At 42.5% G+C, this 19,957-nt stretch overlaps 1 long non-coding RNA gene across 3 annotated transcripts in view; it reads left to right on the plus strand.

The window, feature by feature from the left end:
• The first annotated feature begins 4,730 nt into the window (after positions 1 to 4,730).
• Positions 4,731 to 19,957, plus strand: part of LOC138852613 (uncharacterized) — a 51,085-nt gene continuing 35,858 nt past the window's right edge. For all 3 annotated transcript variants that reach the window (XR_011391912.1, XR_011391911.1, XR_011391910.1), the window contains exon 1: positions 4,731 to 4,771. This is a non-coding gene — a long non-coding RNA (uncharacterized lncRNA). The remainder of the gene's footprint in view (positions 4,772 to 19,957) is intronic.

The following is a 19,957-nucleotide window of genomic DNA, read 5'->3' on the forward strand; positions in this document are numbered from 1 at the left end:
GAGGAACTTTTAAATGTTAAGGAAGAAACAGAGGTAGTAATTTCATGCATTGGTCAGGGAGGTATACCATATTTTAGGAGTGAAGAAGAGCAGAATGTAAGAGTGGGGGAGGTACGTGAGGCATTACGTAAAATGAAAGGGGGTAAAGCAGCTGGAGCTGATGGGATCATGACAGAAATGTTAAAAGCAGGGGGGGATATAGTGTTGGAGTGGTTGGTACTTTTGTTTAATAAATGTATGAAAGAGGGGAAGGTACCTAGAGATTGGCGGAGAGCACGTATAGTCCCTTTATATAAAGGGAAAGGGGACAAAAGAGATTGTAAAAATTATAGAGGAATAAGTTTACTGAGTATACCAGGAAAAGTGTATGGTAGGGTTATAATTGAAAGAATTAGAGGTAAGACAGAATGTAGGATTGTGGATGAGCAAGGAGGTTTCAGAGTGGGTAGGGGATGTGTAGATCATGTGTTTACATTGAAGCATATATGTGAACAGTATTTAGATAAAGGTAGGGAAGTTTTAATTGCATTTATGGATTTAGAAAAGGCATATGATAGAGTGGATAGGGGAGCAATGTGGCAGATGTTGCAAGTATATGGAATAGGTGGTAAGCTATTAAATGCTGTAAAAGTTTTTATGAGGATAGTGAGGCTCAGGTTAGGGTGTGTAGAAGAGAGGGAGACTACTTCCCGGTAAAAGTAGGTCTTAGACAGGGATGTGTAAGGTCACCATGGTTGTTTAATATATTTATAGATGGGGTTGTAAAGGAAGTAAATGCTAGGGTGTTCGGGAGAGGGGTGGGATTAAATTTTGGGGAATCAAATTCAAAATGGGAATTGACACAGTTACTTTTTGCTGATGATACTGTGCTTATGGGAGATTCTAAAGAAAAATTGCAAAGGTTAGTGGATGAGTTTGGGAATGTGTGTAAAGGTAGAAAGTTGAAAGTGAACATAGAAAAGAGTAAGGTGATGAGGGTGTCAAATGATTTAGATAAAGAAAAATTGGATATCAAATTGGGGAGGAGGAGTATTGAAGAAGTGAATGTTTTCAGATACTTGGGAGTTGACGTGTCGGCGGATGGATTTATGAAGGATGAGGTTAATCATAGAATTGATGAGGGAAAAAAGGTGAGTGGTGCGTTGAGGTATATGTGGAGTCAAAAAACGTTATCTATGGAGGCAAAGAAGGGAATGTATGAAAGTATAGTAGTACCAACACTCTTATATGGGTGTGAAGCTTGGGTGGTAAATGCAGCAGCGAGGAGACGGTTGGAGGCAGTGGAGATGTCCTGTTTAAGGGCAATGTGTGGTGTAAATATTATGCAGAAAATTCGAGTGTGGAAATTAGGAGGTGTGGAGTTAATAAAAGTATTAGTCAGAGGGCAGAAGAGGGGCTGTTGAGGTGGTTTGGTCATTTAGAGAGAATGGATCAAAGTAGAATGACATGGAAAGCATATAAATCTACAGGGGAAGGAAGGCGGGGTAGGGTTCGTCCTCGAAAGGGTTGGAGAGAAGGGGTAAAGGAGGTTTTGTGGGCAAGGGGCTTGGACTTCCAGCAAGCGTGCGTGAGCATGTTAGATAGGAGTGAATGGAGACGAATGGTACTTGGGACCTGACGATCTGTTGGAGTGTGAGCAGGGTAATATTTAGTGAAGGGATTCAGGGAAACCGGTTATTTTCATATAGTCGGACTTGAGTCCTGGAAATGGGAAGTACAATGCCTGCACTTTAAAGGAGGGGTTTGGGATATTGACAGTTTGGAGGGATATGTTGTGTGTCTTTATATGTGTATGCTTCTAAACTGTTGTATTCTGAGCACCTCTGCAAAAGCAGTGATAATGTGCGAGTGTGGTGAAAGTGTTGAATGATGATGAAAGTATTTTCTTTTTGGGGATTTTCTTTCTTTTTTGGGTCACCCTGCCTCGGTGGGAGACGGCCGACTTGTTGAATACATATATATATATATATATATATATATATATATATATATATATATATATATATATATATATATAGTGGGTTGTAGTAGGTTGGTAGACAGCAACCATCCAGGGAGGTACTACCGCCCTGCCAGGTGAGCATAAAACGGAAGCCTGTAATTGTTTTACATGATGGTAGGATTGCTGGTGTCTTTCTGTCTCATACACATGCAAGATTTCAGGTACATCTTGCTACATCTACTTACACTTAGGTCACACTACACATACATGTACAAACATATACATACACACCCCTCTGGGTTTTCTTCTATTTTCCTTCTAGTTCTTGTTCTTGTTTATTTTCTCTTATCTCCATGGGGAAGTGGAACAGAATTCTTCCTCCGTAAGCCATGAGTGTTGTAAGAGGCGACTAAAATGCCGTAAGCAAAGGGCTAGTAACCTCTTCTCCAATACAATACCGACAGGTTGGTAGGTAAGACACATAGGCAACAGTTAGGCAACTTTATTCCGAAACGTTTCTCCTACATAGTAGGCTTCTTCAGTCGAATACAGAAAGTAGGCAGGAACAGTAGAGAAGTTCCTGCCTACTTTCTGTACATCGTTTTCACATCTCTACTGTTCCTGCCTACTTTCTGTATTCGACTGAAGAAGCCTACTGTGTAGGCGAAACGTTTCGGAATAAAGTTGCCTAACTGTTGCCTATGTGTCTTACCTATATATTACTAAATGGAAAAGGAGAAACTTTCGTTTTTTCTTTTGGGCCACCCCGCCTCGGTGGGATACAGCCATATACGGACACATTCACACATTCATCTATAAACATCTATTCACATGCACTAGCGCCATCATTCGTCTTACGACTTCATACAAACATTCATTCAGGTGTATCCAATTTTTTTCAGTTCTATATAACTGCAATCATCCCTCAACCTGCAGGGAGCGAGGGAGAGAGAGAGAGAGAGAGAGAGAGAGAGAGAGAGAGAGAGAGAGAGAGAGAGAGAGAGAGAGAGAGAGAGAGAGAGAGAAAGAGAGAGGGAAGGATGAAGGATAAGGAAGAGTGGTGTTGAGGGAGAGAACGAGCGGAGATAGCAGGAAGGAGAGCTCGAGTTCACGGGAGTTTAACAAACGCAAACTTTCTGGTGCTTTGCCTTTCATATCCGTTTTCCATCCCTCCTTTACTTCTCCCTTCCTTTTCTTCTTCTTTATCTTTTATTATTTTCTTTTCCCCATCCTACCCTTCCTGTTCTTCTCCTTCTGTTCCAGCAAACTCTCTGCAACCACAAATATTAAGTGGTATGACCTGGACGAAGATGAGGAAGCACGTTTCATATATAGTTTTAAGATAAGGTACGACAGGGTCTACGAGGCTAGAGCAGGGTGAATCTGTCTGGCGACAAGTTAAGAGGCCGAGCCAGGAGCTGAGGCTTGACCTCTGCAACGACATATAGGTAAATACACACACACACACACACACACACACACACACACACACACACACACACACACACACACACACACACGAGGATCACAATAATTCCTTTGCTCTCCAGATGTTTAAAAGAAAAAAAAATGTAAGCTACTGAATAAACCTTCGCAAAGAAAAGTAATTAAGAACGAACACGGACACTCTGTGTGTAATTGCTATGCAGAAACAACTTAAAACTTTTAATTTGACAAATTGAAAACGAAAGAAGTGTGTGTGTGTGTGTGTGTTTCTCCCTTCTCTTACAAAAGCACCGGATTGCAATGTTGCAAGATTTCTTTAGAGTGCTAATAAAGCGGTCTATCCGAAAGCAAAACCTGTGACAGGAGCTCAGGCCGTCCGTATCCAAATCTACTGAATGAAAGCAAAAAGAAACCAAAACTTTCCCTAAGGGAAAGAACCAACGTAGAAAGAACTATTGTTTACGGTGAGCTTGGGCTTCCGTAGCACCACTGTTTAAAACCTCTCAATGCATGTACAGGAAACGATATGTAGACCAGACTGAGAGAGAGAGAGAGACCTTGACACGGGAATAAAATAGAAACAGAGGTACTAAAAGAAAATGAACAGCGTACCAAGTAAAATGAGAACACATGCGTTGATACCATGGTAACAGGAAGGAGAAATGAAAAGCGATGTGCGACTCAAGACAGAATGTATAAATAGAACATTGCTTTATAAAGGAATTATTTATAAGGCGACGCCCGACGAACAGGATGATGGAGACAGCGGATGTGTTGAGGTGAGGAGTGAACTCTCTGGGGAACCCTCTGAGGGTTGCCACAGACACTGGGGTGAGCGCTTGGTACGAAATACACGGGGACTAGAAAGGGATGGAAATAGGGTTTCGTACCCATAATTCAAGAATTAATGACCTCATTTTCTAAAACCATAAAACATGCAGAGTTTAGAAGGAGGAGGACACATGACCCATCATCAAGCAAAATGCAGTTCACACGATGTGTCCATTAATCTGTACACTGCAAAAAGAATTACCTTTCATCGGTCGTAAACTTCACACTCCTCCCTCCAACACACCCTGGATAGTTAATATTGTGCGTTTGTAGTTCGATAGGTAGTGTAGCTAGAGGAAGTGACCCTGCACTTATTTACCTCTATATTGATACAGATATATACACTGAAAGGTGTAGGTCTCTCGGTGTACACACAATAAGAGTTTAATCCCTGTTTTAGGGATTCAACTGGTGGTGAACAGGTGACATGCAGCCTAACTGCCGCTAGTGTAGTTGATAGGCTTTAAGCCGCATTAACCAACCGACTCTTTATATTGTCATTCTGATGTCGCTTCACTCTCCACTTGGAGTTACTGGCGATCACACCTCCAGGTAAGCGTTTTTCTTCCGTTGTATTGGGGCTTCTTGAGAATGTATTTATTTTATATTCAGTTTTATCATTCGTTATATTCATAATATGTTTTAAGAAAATTACTTTCGCTTTGAATTTTAGCATAAATATTAATCAATTAGATTTCACCTCATTAGGTTACCTTTCATGTAATTTTATTGTTTCCTAATTACAATCGTCCTTACTTTAACTATTACCATTATTAAAATTAAAACCAGGCGCTAAACTCTCAAGGGTTTCCTTTAGTATAATGAAAATCGATATCCAAGGGTAGTTGAGCGCACAGGTTTTGATTACCTTCCTGAAGTGAATTTGCTAGTTTGCAGTTGTTTGATATTTTATGTGGATTTATTACCTAATCCGCACTTTAGAAACTTTTTTTTTTCTCGCTCATTTGTGACTTTACAATGGTCCATGTAATCATAAGTTTCCCTCCCCTAAGCACGGGTAATTTGTCAATTATTCCGGCTATAGTATCGTGACGGAAGCAAAACTTAACAGAGCTTAACGAAAGTTCAGATCCCGTAATTGTTTCAACTTTCTGGTTCTACGGTAAACTGTGGCCCTGGCAATTTAGGTGGCTGCAGTGATGCGGGGGAAGGGCTTCTGGTCCAAGGACTTAGAGCTACCCCTTCCCTTCTCTGGATCACACCTGACCGGCTCCCACGGTTGTCTTCCCATAAATAATACTAAGTACTGAATCATTTTCTGTGACTTTTGATCATTCTACCGTTGTCATTAATCATTCTACCATTATTAGTCATTCTACCATTGTTATTAATCATTCTACCATTTCTGTTATAGTACCATCGATGCTATTCACGTTACTGTTACTCTTTCTCCTGTTGCTGGTAATCATTCCACTGTTCATGATAGTCATTCTACCGCTGCTATTAGTTAAAAGGTCTTACCTCTGACATTTTAAAATTTCTTGAAGGTTAACTCTGACGTGTGTAATTCGTCATTTTAAATTACTTTCCTTTTTTTCTTTATATTTTGTATCTTTTCTCACTCTAACAATATGCAGTTAGATAATTTAGCTATATAGCCCATTTGGGTTTTGTGCTTTCCTGTGAATGTAATAACTAGACAATTTAAACATTACTTTTTTAATTTTTTTTTTAACATTTACTTTTATAAACAACTTTTTTGGGTCTATCCGAACTAGTTTCGTCGTCCAGGTTGGTTTGGCCTTAACATTTTCCTCTCGTCTTTCTCGGTACGCTGTCACTTTCGCTATAGATTCCATTATAAATCACTAAACATTTCCTGTACGTTGTATATATTTATCTGTCGGGTTTATTTGTTTCTAATACAGGGTGTTTTAAAGAGATGGACCCGATTTCAAAGCAGCTCTGTTTTGAAATTTGTGTATTTCTGTGTCTAACAGTATAATAATTTAGTAGACGGGAGCTGTCATATTTGCCTCTGAATCCTGAAGTTTGTGTTAATTTGAATGGGGAAGTGCTATGATCCTTTTTTACCAGTTTTACTTCCACCTCTCATCTATACGTGACCAATATGGATGTCCCAGTAAGCAAGTCCAAGCAGTATTCCAGCTCTGCAGGAAAGAGGAAAGAAACTTTTTAAATTTGAAAAATAAAGTATGTGGCGTAAAGTACGAATGCTTTCATATGGTTCCTGAATACTCTTAACCCTTTGTTTTTATACCTGTAATGTTCTTATGACCGGTTGAGTGCTCTTCTGTGCCACCTTCCCTCAGTCCGTCCAGAGGAAACACTTCCCTACCGACCACCTGGTCAGTCAGGTTGTGTGTGCTGGCGTCCGCAGGCCCACATAACCATCACAATCCAGCTGATCTGGCACTAGTAGGAGGAAGCTTTACCCCTCCATCGTGAAAACCTCCATCTTCATTCCAGCATTTGGGGTCTTGAAATTTTTCGATAAGATGTCTCTCAAACTTCGTGATTAGTTTGGGAACTTTCTGGTCGCCTGATAGATTATTCCAGTTGACATTTTTGTTGTTGAAGTTACCTATTATTACTGCAACTTATTATTAATTTAGAAGGATGGTACTGTACCCTTCGTAACATTCATGTTGCCAAAGTTTCGTTAGTCGTAATTTCTCTTCCTTGCTTTCGGATTTCTTTCATTATTACACTGAATCACTCCAACGTTCATACTTTTTGTGGGTGCCAACCTTGGTAAAAATATTGTACGCATCGATAGCTATTTTTGCTATAGTCCCTACAAACGTGGTGTCTTCATCCTGGTGAAGAGTTCATCTAAGGAGTCTTGAGTTACTCTTCCCTTGATCAAACTCAATTTCTTCCCATTCTCCACGCAATATATGATAATACAGGTTTAGTGTTTCTTCGTGAAAAATAATTTGCTATTAAGTTATAGGTAGAACATCATCTTTGTTCAAGGATATAATGTGTGATCGTTTTGAATACGCATTTTAGGTTAATCTTTTTTTAAATATTTTTAAAACTTTTTTATAGGAAACTTTGAATTCTTGCCGCTGGATCTGGCACAACCTTCAAGAAGCTGATTGGATGTGATCGTTTGTCCCCCATTCCCTCTCTTATCCTCCTTCACGTCTTTCACCATTTCTTGTAAAATTCTGCCAATTCATGCTCTTCCCACTGAATTCAGACGCAGATAGCTTGCCCTGTCTCCTAAATTCATGTACTGGAGTAATTAATCTTCCTTTTCGCATATTGGTATTAGCCTCTGGTTTCTTCTTGTCTTTGCTGGGTGTAAGAGTAAATGATATCTCGGTAGCAATCCTGTGATAATGAGTCTTTCCATTATTTTTTTAAACTTTAATTGAAACATTGTAACCGACTAGTTTGTCTTCCACTCTGCTCTGCTTTCAATCTTTCATACCCAAATAGGTCGGGCAAATAGTGTCCCGAGGGTTCTCTTCTTAATTCAATGAATTTGACACTTATGAGAATATCCAAAATCTTAGCTCTCTGGAGACTAATGCTGCTACTCTTTTAAATACAACCCATCATGTTTCCTTCTAAAAGCCTATATGTGGATTTCATCAGTCTTTACAAAAATGAGATGACTGCACGGTCGCCGGGCCGATATCAGTAACAAACTAGTTAACCAGGCAGCCACCAAACAAGCCTGACCCAGGGCCGGGCTCCGGGAGTAGGAAAATCTCTCTGAACTCGTCAAAGGTATGTGCATGATTAAGAGCGGACTGGCAACTGCTGTTGTTGGAGAGCTCTGTACCTTGAAGTCTCGGTCTGCTACGAGAATGGAAAATTGCATCATTATTAATTGCCTGTATTTTTTATTCATCTAAAGACGTTACTCATTCTGAGCCTTTTGTCTAATTTTCAGCCTTTTACGACTCCCTCGCTTTCTGTTCCTGGGGATTGTAGAGATGTTTTGTCAAAAACAAATAAATCGTTTCCTGACTAGGGTTTTGTCATATAATAACATAAGAGCTTGGTTATCCACAGCTTTGAAAAATAAAAGGTCAGCACATGGTCTCCTTGGATATATCCCTACAGTTGCAATATATTCATGTTCATGCCCTAACATGGCATACACTGTGCCCTGCCCAGGATATACCTCAAGCATTCCCACCCTCGTTCCTAAGTTATCAATCCTCCTTAACTTATTCACTTCACCGACATTGCTAGTGAAAGGACCAAATAAGCACTTTTTATTCTCCAGTGGTCATCTCTATGATGAAATCCTAAAATAAGCAGTCATGTATACAGTATTTAGTAACTTCTTAATAATGTGGCAGCGCTGAATGACTTGAGAATTTAGCGCTTTTCATGAATATAATTTAATCATGGGAACTATCTAAACACACGCTCATTCACTAACGAGAAGATAAGTGAGAAAACAGGCTTACAAAGCATGAGAGACACTGAGAGGTACAGCAAGATGTAGATGGGTCCTAGTACTGGGGGGAAGAGGAAATGCAGAAGATAAAACGAGACATGGTAGAGAACGAACGGACACAGCAGAAGGGAGAGAGAGAAAATATAAAGAAAGGTATTGGTGTCAGGGGACACGGTAAATGAAACCAGAGTCAAGGGGTGGGACGAGAACCTCGTAGGAGGGGTAGGGGGAAGGGAGGTAGTTTATTTAAGATGTAAAAGAATATTCATTTAAATTTACCTCGAGCCTTGCAACATTTATCCATCATCCCTACATTTTTTTTATTGTACTTCACCGATAATGACAGATCTTGAAGATAAGTGTTTATTAAACATGTCATTAAACATTTATCAGTCACTCAATTTTTTTAACACACCGACAGTCCCCCTCAGAGGATCACTCGTATCGTTACTTTATACCCAGTGACATGACTTCTGGCTTCACAAATGACAGTGCTGCGAGACTGGGAAAACACAGGCGAGGTGTGTCCGTAACATGCACTAGGGCACAAGCACTAGAAAGTTGAATTGTGTGTACAGCTCTGATGGAGTTAAACATTAAGCTTTGCTTTGCAACCTGATTGCACAGTCGACGAGAAAAAACAACTGACCCAAGGTCGTGCTGCGTCCCTGGGGAAAAGTGTCGAATCTTGTATAAATCACAGGCATATTATATCTCATAGAATGCATATGGATATCGCCATTGTCCCTCTGAAATCTCATAAAACAGGATAAATCTGCTAGATACCAGTAGGATACCTGAAGGACTTGTCCAAGGGTCAATTCCCACCCCGCTTCCTTTCTCGGCCAGGTCCTAGGCTAAGCCTCCTGGAGGATCAAGGTTTGATCAACCAGGCTGTTAATGAAGTACGTGCTATCTGAATAACCTAAAATTCATCTCCCTCCCCTCTCCATATTCCCTTGGCCTTTTCAGGTAACGTCAATTCCTTGAATCGAGCCTGAATGAGTTCAGTTTTCCCCCACCCCCAGGCATTCTATGACCCCTACGGGTTTAACTCTCCCCCTATCATTCAGCTCCCTCCCCCGTGGTTGTTTTCCATCTCTTATCGTTTGTTCGCGATTATTACATAATATATAACCTTAGGAACCACACATTTCGAATATATCTAAAATAAATTAAAAATTAAATTTTTTTTTTTTTTTTTAGGGGTGAAAACAAGATATCACAAGTAAGCAGCTGCAGGAAAGTGCTGGTAGGTTAGAAGTGTTGAAGAGTAGGGCAAGGAGTAGGGTGTTGGCAAGGGGTGGGTAGGAGGTTATCTATCCACCACCCACACCCCGCATATGTCCATCATCATTGTGTTGTCCCCATCCATAAAAGGTAATTGTGGCACTTCTTGCCGTGGGTTTGTGGTGACACAGACTGGCCGTGTCGGAGCCGGTACCGTGTTCTGTGCCGTGTTCGGTCCTCTACGCCTCCACTACACATTGCCCTTCCTCCCACGCCTCCGTCCATTATGCCGGTCCTCTGAAGGACTCCCGTGAGAGTTCCTGTCGAGGATGTCTCTGCGCGTGTTGCCTGTCTGTAAAGGTTTAACCTAATCTGTTATATTTTACTGATTTTTCTGACCATTAGCTTTAAATGTTGATAACATTTTATATACACACCCACCTCCCACAACACCCCCTCCACAACACGCACCCACCTCCCACAACACCCCCTCCACAACACGCACCCACCTCCCACAACACCCCCTCCACAACACGCACCCACCTCCCACAACACCCCCTCCACAACACCCCTCCACAACACCCCTCCACAACACCCCTCCACAACACCCCTCCACAACACCCCTCCACAACACTCCTCCACAACACTCCTCCACAACACCCCTCCACAACACGCACCCACCTCCCACAACACCCCCTCCACAACACGCACCCACCTCCCACAACACCCCCTCCACAACACGCACCCACCTCCCACAACACTCCTCCACAACACCCCTCCACAACACCCCTCCACAACACCCCTCCACAACACCCCTCCACAACACCCCCACCTCCACAACACGCACCCACCCCTCCACAACACCCCCCCCTCCAACACACTCACCCACCCTCCACAACACGCACCCACCCCTCCACAACACGCACACACCCCTCCACAACACGCACCCACCCCTCCACAACACGCACAGATAGGGGGTGATGTTAAATGTCTATCGACATTTGTCTTTGACAGATGTTAACTAACACGCAATAGATAAGACAGAGCCTCAGGAGGCTATAAACCCCAATCCCTTTGAAGGAGAGACGCCGTGATGCTGGTGAAAAGGGTTTAGATTTGGGGGTTGAGAGAGAGATTCTGCGCTTCCTTCGATCAAACGCTTAGCGCTTCCCCATATATATAATAAATCAAATGCGACACAGATGTCAGCTAAGGTTAACGAGGTGGAGGTTAGCACTAGCAAGCCCATCTAGCTGAATACACGCACCATAATTCGACTTTGCGCGCAGTGTGCGCATCTGTGTGGGTGGGGTTGGGGGTGGGGGTAGGGAGGAGTTAACTTAGTCTTCGTTGTATTTTTTTACTGGTGCCTCTGACCTTTTAAATTACCCTTGACAGTGTTGATATTTACTTCCTCTGTTCAAAATGCCTCATCATACTCCACTGAATGTATTTTTCTATTGATTTGTTCAAGTAAACCTTGACTGTGTAAACATCCTTGAGGATGGGGAGGGGGAGCACAAATTGCGTTTCCTGGAGACTTTCCTTCAGGATATCCTTGACTGCAGGACCAGTTACGCTCCTCGTAGACCTTCCTCGAGTGTGTGACTAGTTACGTTCCTTGTAGACCAGTTACGTTCCCTTGTTTCCTCAACTTTGCGACATTCTTGTAAATCTTCATTGTTTATATTTTGGCCAAAGTGCTTATAAATTGTTCTCGGCGGCTTGAGTGTCTCCTTTGCCTCTCCACTTAACGCACAAGTTGTCTCTGTTCACTTCAGTATTTTCGTCCCGGATTATCAAATTGTCCTATGCATAGCAAGATGTCTCTTCATTCACCCTGCGTCCCAGTTTCCTCCTGCTTTGTACATTCACCTGTACGGCTCGCCGGGTTCATTCCAATTATTACGTTCGCCGGGAAGCACTAACCCCTGTGGAATGGGATTTAATTAGATTTGATCCCAGATTTGATACCCAGGATGGGTAGGTATATCATGTCCAGACATCGACAATATATATATACACTGTGAGCAGCATTAGGTTATTTTGTATGGCAGGATAGGTAAGGTTCGTCACTAAATAAGACAAGTGGTTTCCTGACGCAGGTCTTAGTCAGGTGATCTGCTATTGGAGCTTTTGGTCATCTGACAGAGGCTTTTCGCTGGTTTACCGGTCATAGATAAGCATCTGCCTACAGTCCCCCAGAACTCGCCTTGTGAAGATGGCTGCTCTTAGAGAATCGTCACGTTTGAGCACCTTCGTGAGCACAGGTGGTTTCTTTCTCTAGTTATGCGGACGGAGGATCGAAGCTTCACACCTTGCTGTGTATGACCCCTACATGTTTATAGATTTTTTTTCCTTTATTCTGACGTTTTAGTTCTCTTTATACGATGTCTGTATTGTATATTTCAGTTCTTGTGTTCATGTTTTTTTGTCCCCAGATCTGTGTTGCTTCAGAACTCTGAGTTGTTCTAAATCTCTTAAACCTTTTTCATGAATCTTCGCAGTTCTCCATTCCAAGATATCCATAACCGAGCTAATAAATGTGAAAACAGGGCGAAAACGCTGCTTAGAAGCCTAAAAAGACAACTGTAGACAAATGACAGTGAGAACTAGACTGAAGAGACAGTCAAGAAAAACGACTCCTGGGGAGGGACGGGCAGATCTCGAGATCGCTAGAGCGCATGAGTGCCGCAGAGATAACTAGATAAGCAGCAACCAAAGATAATGTCACTTATACATTTAGAACAGATGAGGACGACATTGATTTAGTGAAGAACTTTTACTCCAAGGAACTGGAGATGGCCTCCACTTCCTCGGAATAACCCTGATTCTCGCTCTCCATCCCCTAAATGGCTATATTGCTCTTGTGCAAACCATAAACAGGACACATTCCCACTCACACTCTGGAGAGGCTGCAGGCCTGATCCAATAACTGTCCTGGGGTTCAACCCCACCATATGTAGAGTATGAAGATTGGGGAAGGGCAAAGAAGACCACAGACAGAGTACAGTCCTGGGGGCCAAAAACTGCAAACCTCACTCAAGGACAATGATCTTGAGGCGAGTATAATATTGAACGTATCCCCTGAGGTGCACATCAACCATTAACTGCTGCAGCATATGGGCACCTGGCAAACCTAAGAAAGCGTTTCGACACCTCGATAAGGAATTGTTCAAGACTCTGTGTACAGAGTATGTAAGGCCCATACTGGAGTATGTAGCACCAGTATGGACTCCATACCTGGCCAAGCAAGTCATGAAATTAAAAGTGCCAGAAGTTTGTAACAAGACTAGTCCTGGAGCTAAGGGATCTGTCCTACGAGGAGAGGTTCTGGGAAATCGACCTGACGTCACTGGAGGACATGCTAACGACTGAAAGGAACTGACAAGGTGGATAGGGACAGGATTTTTAGAGATGGGACACAAGGGGTCACAACTGGAAGCTGAAAACTCGGATGAGTCAGGGATGTTAGGAAGTATTTCTTCAGTCGTAGAGTTGTCAGGAAGTGGAACAATCGAACAATCTGTAGAGTGATGTAGCGGAGGCAGAATCTATACACAGCTTTAAGAACAGATGCGATAAAGTTCATGGAGCAGGAAGAGAGTGGGCCTAGTAGCAACCAGCGAAAAGGAGGGGCCAGGAGCTGAGACTCGAGCCCTGCAACCATAAATTGGTGAAAAGTGTGCGCGCGCGTGTGTGTGCGCGTGTGTGTGCGCGTGTGTGTGCGCGTGTGTGTGCGCGTGTGTGTGCGCGTGTGTGTGCGCGTGTGTGTGCGCGTGTGTGTGCGCGTGTGTGTGCGCGTGTGTGTGCGCGTGTGTGTGCGCGTGTGTGTGCGCGTGTGTGTGCGCGCGTGTGTGCGCGCGTGTGTGTGCGCGTGTGTGTGCGCGTGTGTGTGCGCGTGTGTGTGCGCGTGTGTGTGCGCGTGTGTGTGCGCGCGTGTGTGCGCGTGTGTGCGCGCGTGCGTGTGTGCGCGCGCGTGTGCGCGCGCGTGTGTGTGTGCGCGTGTGTGTGTGCGCGCGTGTGTGTGTGCGCGCGTGTGTGTGCGCGCGCGTGTGTGTGCGCGCGCGTGTGTGTGTGTGCGCGTGTGTGTGTGCGCGTGTGTGTGCGCGTGTGTGTGCGCGTGTGTGTGCGCGTGTGTGTGCGCGTGTGTGTGCGCGTGTGTGTGCGCGTGTGTGTGCGCGTGTGTGTGCGCGTGTGTGTGCGCGTGTGTGTGTGTGTGTGTGTGTGTGTGTGTGTGTGTGTGTGTGTGTGTGTGTGTGTGTGTGTGTGTGTGTGTGTGTGTGTGTGTGTGTGTGTGTGCGCGCGCGCGCACACACACACACACACACATACGAAGAAATATAATTTTTCGTGTGTTTCTGGGGTCCGATTTTAAAAGCTCGCAGTGGATGGAAAAGAAAAAACAATCTAAAATAAACAGAATCGCCAAATTGGAAACGTTTGATGGATCGTTGATGTTTTCTGTTTTTTCCCCGAGAGATAAAAATCAAAACAGTCAGAGGAGGGAGGGGGGGAGTTTTTTTTTTTTTTTTTTTTTTTACAGGATCGTTTGATTTACCTTCCTTTCCTTAAGGAATTTTTGAAGGATGCTCTTCTCGCTTCCTTCCAGACGGATAAGGATTTTTTTTTTTTTGAAGGCTCTTATTTCTTTCCTTTCTTCTTTGTGAAGGAACGGGTTTCTTTCAACGGGTTCTTTCTCTTTCCAGTTTCATGGAGAAGGACTTCTAAAGGATCTGGCCTCTTTTCGTTCTTCATGAAGTAAAAAATCTCAGGATCCCGTCTTCCTGGCTGAACATGTCGCTAGGTTCCTCAGCTCGCGCTTATGTGGTCTTACACTGAACCTGTTATGACACCTGACGTGATCAGGTGGTCACACTAGCTCGCCTCGTCAAGGCGACCCGAGGTTCAATCCCTGGAAGGAACATTTCATACAATTCATAATCGTGTTTTTGTGTAATGTAAAAAAAAAAAAAAAAAAAGTTCCTTTAATGGTGGTAGAAATAATGTAAATGTATAGAACCTCTTTTCGAAATTTACGTCTGATTTTAATTTGGCTGGACAATTTTTATGCTTTCTCGAGATATTTATCTGCAGTGTTATTTAAATGAAGATGATAATGAGTACCAAGGCGACGGTGGTGACGATCGTGATGGGAATATTATGAAAGTGATGCAGATAAAAATAAGACTTTTCTATTGTAACCAACACAGCTCGGTACACACAGGGCCTCGGGTTCGAAACCCCTCCAGTTTTCCAATCATGATATGACTATATAGACACTGGCATTAAAGGGAAAAGAGGTAGGTCTCCATCCGTTGTTGTCGGTGAGGAAAGGCTGAAAAAAAAAAAAACTTGGAACTGGCGTTGCAAACCGTTCCGCCTATAAACATTATCCTAATACAATGTTTTAACTTATTACAATAATCTTGGTACAATTATAATGTTAGCCAACCATAATAGCCTAGTGGCAGAGCACAGAACAAACCCCCCCCCCCCCACACACACACACACACACACACACACACACACCATCAAGAAATTAGAGAAAGTGCAAAGGTTTCCAACAAGACTAGTCTCGGAGCTAAGGGGCATGTCCTACGAGGAGAGGTTAAGGGAAATCAACCTGACAACACTGGACAGGAGAGATAGGAGGGATGTGATAACGACACACAAAATACTGAGAGGAATTGACAATGTGAACAGGTATAGGATGTTCCCGAGACGGGACACAGCAACAATTGGAAGTTGAAGACTCGGATGAGTCACAGGGATGTGTTGACGTGTACTTAGCTCAGTGTTGACGTGTACTTAGCTCAGTGTTGACGTGTACTTAGCACAGTGTTGACGTGTACTTAGCTCTGTGAAGACCTGTTTGCGCGCTCTCTACGAATTGAAGCAAGATGCCCTCCATCGAGGAACTTTACCAACAGCTTAAGGAAGAATTGAGGTTGGCGAAGGTGGAGATTCGGCGACTGACCGAGGAAAACAAGAAGATTCGTAGTAGTCCTCCTGTTTTGAGTCCTCAGGTCAAGAAGGGAAACTGGTCAGTGGCTAGACAGCAGGGAATGAAGTTGACGATCAAGAAGACGAATGGAAAGATAGAAACGATGAAGAAGAAAGAGATTGCCGTGGAAACTTTTGTGGAAACATCTAATACATTCTCAGTGCTACCCGACGAATGTGAGTCGACAACTGGGAACATCACGACGAACGACACCAAGGAAGGTAAGAATATTGTTGTTGTTGGGGATAGCCAAGTTAGGTATATGGATAGGGCGTTCTGCTTGAAGGACAGGAGTAGGAGACAGAGTTTGCTTTCCTGGGGCTGGGATGGAGGATATTGTTAGCCGTCTGGATGACATCATGAGAGGTAATGGGAGCAATCCTATTATCTGTCTCAGTGCTGGAGGCAACGATGTAGGCAGACATAGGAGTGAAGACCTGATTAGCAGGTATAGGTCAGCAATAGAAATAATTAGGAGTAAGGGTGGGAACCCTGTCATATGTGGTATTTTGCCAAGGAGAGGAGTTGGAAATGAATGGTTGTCCAGGGCAATTGGTGTCAATTGCTGGCTGGACAAATACTGTAAGGAAAATGCAGTAACATTCATTGACAACTGGGACCTCTTCTATGGCAGAAATGACATGTATGCCAGGGATGGGGTTCACTTATCTAGGTCTGGGGTGGTAGCACTGGCAACTGCAGTGGAGGGAGTAGTTAGGACTTTAAACTAGGAATAGTTAGTGGTATGGGTTTTGGCAGGAAAACAGTGAAGTCCCAGTGTAGTAATATTACGAGTTCTAGGGGAACTAGTAATAAGCAGAACGAGGTAGATATTGAAAAGCCAGGGACTTTGGGTGATAAGAACAGCAATAGGTTTAGTAGAAAAACAGAAATGAGCAGGAAGGGTAAAGAGAAAGGAGTCTTTCAAGGTTTATTATGCTAATTGCCGTAGTGCTAGGAATAAGATGGACGAGTTGAGATTAGTTGCTAGTGCAGGTAACATTGATGTATTTGCCTTAACTGAGACGTGGTTTAATTCAAAAAGTCGGGGACATGCCTGCGGAATGTCATATTCAGGGTTTTAAATTGTTCCAAGTAGATAGAAGTATCGGGAAGGGGGGTGGGGTGGCATTGTATGTCCGAGATCGCTTGAACTGTTGCATAAAAACGGGTATTAAGTCTGAAGTAACACGGTCTGTTTGGATAGAATTTTCAGAGGGGCATGAAAAACTGATTTTAGGAGTGATATACCGTCCCCCAAACTTAGATAGGGACCAAGGGAGACTACTATGGGAGGAAATTAAGGCCACAAGGCACGATAATGTAGTAATTCTAGGAGACTTTAACTTTGGTCATATTGATTGGAATTTCTTGACTGGGAATTTAGAATCATACGACTTCTTAGAAGTAGTTCAGGATTGTTTTTTGAAGCAGTTTGTGACAGAACCTACAAGGGGAAATAACCTGCTTGACTTAGTTATGGCAAACAATGAATCCCTTGTTAATAATTTAGAAATTTCAGAGGAACTAGGTGCTAGCGACCACAAATCAATTACATTTAGCATTGAATGGAAGTACGATAGTAGCGATAACTCAATAACAGTCCCAGATTTTCGCTTAGCAGATTACGATGGGCTTAGAGAACACTTATCTGTTGACTGGGGTAACGAAGTGAGATATCAGTATGACAGTTTTCTGAACACTATACATGCTGCTCAAAGAACGTTTATCCCATATAAAGAAATTAGATCAAATAGAAATGACCCAAAATGGATGAATAATAGGCTGAAATATCTACTAGGGCATAAGAAAGGAATTTATAGGCGTATCAAGAGGTGAGGGTCATCTTATGAATCAGTATATTGACATTAAGAGGGACATTAAAAAGGGGATAAGTAAAGCTAAAAGGGACTATGAAATTAAAGTTGCTAGGGATTCTAAAACTAACCCAGAAAGTTTTTTCCAGGTCTATAGAACAAAAGTTAGAGATAAGATAGGTCCCCTTAAAAATAACTATGGGCACCTTACTGACAAAGAGAATGAATTGTGCTTGATTTTTAATAATTATTTTATCTCAGTTTTTACACAGGAAGACACTAACAATATTCCAGCAATTAATTTTTATAGTGGGATAGAAGAAGATAAATTATGTAACATCACAGTCACTAGTGAAATGGTTGTGAAGCAGATAGACAGACTGAAGCAAAATAAGTCTCCGGGTCCTGATGAGGTTTTTTCAAGGGTTCTTAAGGAATGCAAAATGGAACTCTGTGAACCATTAACCAATATTTTTAATTTATCACTTCAAACAGGTGTAGTGTCTGATATGTGGAAGATGGCTAATGTAATTCCTATTTTTAAAACAGGGGACAAGTCGTTACCGTCAAATTACCGCCCAATAAGCCTGACCTCAATTGTAGGCAAATTACTAGTCAATTATAGCTGAGATTATAAGAAGCCATCTCGATAAGCATAGCTTGATTAATGATACTCAGCATGGATTCACAAGAGGCCGGTCTTGTCTAACTAATTTATTAACTTTCTTCAGTAAAGCTTTTGAGGCTGTTGACCACGATAAAGAATTTGATATTATTTACTTAGATTTCAGTAAGGCTTTTGATAGAGTTCCGCACCATAGACTGTTAAAGAAAGTGGCAGCTCATGGCATTGGGGGAAAAGTGCTCTCGTGGATCGAGTCATGGCTCACTGACAGGAAGCAGAGAGTGTCCATAAATGGGGTTAAATCCGAGTGGGGATCTGTAACAAGTGGCATTCCACAGGGATCAGTATTGGGCCCGTTGTTGTTTATAATATATATCAATGATCTTGAGGGAATTACTAGTGATATGAACAAATTCGCCGATGACACAAAGATAGGTAGGATAATTGATTCAAACGTAGATGTTATGGAACTTCAGGAGGATTTAAACAAACTCTATTCTTGGTCAGAAAAGTGGCAGATGCAGTTCAATGTAGATAAATGCAAGGTTCTGAAGCTTGGGAGTGCCCATAACCCTAGTACTTATAAGTTAAATGATGTAGAACTTAGCCATACAGATTGCGAAAAGGACTTGGGGGTTATGGTGAGCAGCAACCTTAAACCAAGACAGCAATGCCTAAGCGTACGTAATAAGGCAAATAGATTACTGGGATTTATATCAAGAAGTGTAAGCAACAGAAGTCCAGAGGTCATACTGCAGCTTTATACATCATTAGTAAGGCCTCACCTATATTATGCAGCTCAGTTCTGGTCTCCATATTATAGAATGGTCATAAATTCGTTAGAAAACATTCAGCGTAGGATGACTAAATTAATACATAGCATTAGAAATATTCCTTATTAAAGACTCTTAAAGTTACATTCACTTAGACGAAGAATGAGGGGAGACCTGATCGAAGTGTATAAGTGGAAGATAGGTATTAATAAAGGGGATATTAATAAGGTCTTGAGGATGTCTCTCCAAGAGAGAACCCGCAGTAATGGATTTAAATTAGATAAGTTTAGATTTAGAAAGGACATAGGAAAGTATTGGTTTGGAAATAGAGTAGTTGATGAGTGGAACAGTCTACTTAGTTGGGTTATTGAGGCTAGGACTTTGGGTAGTTTCAAATCTAGGTTGGATAAGTACATGAGTGGGAGGGGTTGGATTTGAGTGGGACTTTCACATCAGAGCTTATTTCCTGGGTGGCATTGAAAATTGGGTTGGGCAAATGTTTTGTTAGTGGGATGAATTGTAAAGGACCTGCCTAGTATGGGCCAACAGGCCTCCTGCAGTGTTCCTCCTTTCTTATGTTCTTATGAATTATTTCTTCAGTCAGAGTTGTCAGGAAGTGGAATCTGGAAATTGAGGTAATGAAGGCAGGATCTATACATAGCTTTAAGACGAGGTATGATAAAGCTCACGGAGCAGGGACGGAGTTACCTAGTGGCAACCAATGAAGAGGCGGGGCCAGGAGCTATGAATCGATCCCTGCAACCACCATTAGGCGAGTACACACAAATTCTCTCTCTCTCTCTCACACACACACACACACTACGTGTGCCACTAACCAAAATCTTCAACACTTCCCTTGAAACTGGGCAACTACCTGA

This window comes from Cherax quadricarinatus, chromosome 12 (genome assembly GCF_038502225.1).
Source record: "Cherax quadricarinatus isolate ZL_2023a chromosome 12, ASM3850222v1, whole genome shotgun sequence".
NCBI lineage: Eukaryota > Metazoa > Arthropoda > Malacostraca > Decapoda > Parastacidae > Cherax > Cherax quadricarinatus.